Source organism: Diaphorina citri, unplaced genomic scaffold (genome assembly GCF_000475195.1).
Source record: "Diaphorina citri unplaced genomic scaffold, Diaci psyllid genome assembly version 1.1 scaffold3072, whole genome shotgun sequence".
Classification (NCBI taxonomy): domain Eukaryota; kingdom Metazoa; phylum Arthropoda; class Insecta; order Hemiptera; family Psyllidae; genus Diaphorina; species Diaphorina citri.
In genome coordinates, this window is record NW_007380484.1 from 2011 (window position 1) to 3635 (window position 1625).

A 1625-nucleotide genomic window follows, 5' to 3' on the forward strand; every position below is an offset into this window, starting at 1 on the left:
AGGTCGAATATAATTGGGGCTGTTTTTTTAAGCCGATAGGTAATCGTCCGAATTCACAAGTGCCTGAATTGCTCAATACAAATTGACAGTAGTCATATGGAAAACTAATGCTAAGTAAACCTTATACCATAAGATATGGATGGCACTACATAGAGGGTAGAGGCTAGGTACTCATAAATTTGCATAGTAGGTATCTACAAGCTACAAGTTGGGTACAGTACAGTTTAAGCTTAGTTGACTTGAGATTTGGTTGTGTTTGAAGTTCTGAACTTTTGACTCTTGGGTCGAATAATTTAGGATCACTTTCGGGTCAAAATGAAAAACGTAAAAAAAACATGGGAAAATTTTCCCCCAAGATTATCTATGTATGTAGGTAGCTTGAAATAAAGCTGCTGGAAGGATTTTTCCGTCTGTATTTTTACTCAGATTTACTCGATAAAAAAAAGAAAGAAAAGTAAGTTATTTTTAGAAATTAAATATCAAGTTCCTTACAAATCTTTGCTTATTTTTTACTCTCTTTCATTCCCCTCCTCCTTCTCCTCCTACCTACCCCATTGTCATGTCTTATTAGAAATTTAAGATGAAATCGAATTTTAATTGATTTTTGATAATATTATAACCCTTGTCAAAACAACGATAAAACCAACCCTTCAGGTTTAGCCTGTAATCTTTTAGTTTCTTGCCCTTTTCTTGCCTCTTTCAAGGGGATAATTAAGAAAATTTTAATCAAGATTATCTATGTATGGAGGTAGCTTGGAATAAAGCTGCTGGAAGGATTTTTCTGTCTGTATTTTTACTCAGATTTACTCGATAAAAAAAAAGAAAGAAAAGTACCTAAGTTATTTTTAGAAATTAAATATCAAGTTCCTTACAAATCTTTGCTTATTTTTTACTCTCTTTCATTCCCCTCCTCCTCCCTACCCCATTGTCATGTCTTATTAGAAATTTAAGATGAAATCGAATTTTAATTGATTTTTGATAATATTATCCCTTGTCAAAACAACCATGAAACCAACCCTTCAGGTTTAGCCTGTAATCTTTTAGTTTCTTGCCCTTTTCTTGCCTCTTTCAAGGGGATAATTAAGAAAATTTTAATCTAAATGGTGTTTTATAATTTTATCATCACATCTTTAGCTTTGAGCTTAGGTATATCCTCTTGTTTTAGCTTGTATCTTTTCTTTCTCTTCCTGCTTTTTCTTTCTAGAAACAATTAGTTCTCTTAGACTTCCTCTATAGATTCTCCTTTTTCTTCCTTCTCCTCTAGCAATTAATAGTTGACCAATAATTCTACTCTTTGTCCCTTTTACCTAATTACTTTTAGTAGTAAAACTGTGAACTAGTTTCTTAACTTTTTTGTTGATTTTGCATTAAAAGAAATCCGAAAGTTGTGTTTTGAAAATTGGAATTTCATGCCCCGAGATTACTAATCCAATTTGGCTTTTTTTTTTTATTAAGAGGTTTGACAGAAGGAACTGTAACTGCTATGGTCTTATCGTCCCGAAATCGAAGAGAGAAGGAAGACAGGATAGAAGAAAGCCAGCCGTTCCGAGAACGAACAGTATCCCAGCAGGATAAAATCCGCCCCGGGCGGGAATCGAACCCGCGGCCTAGCGCTCACAAGGCAG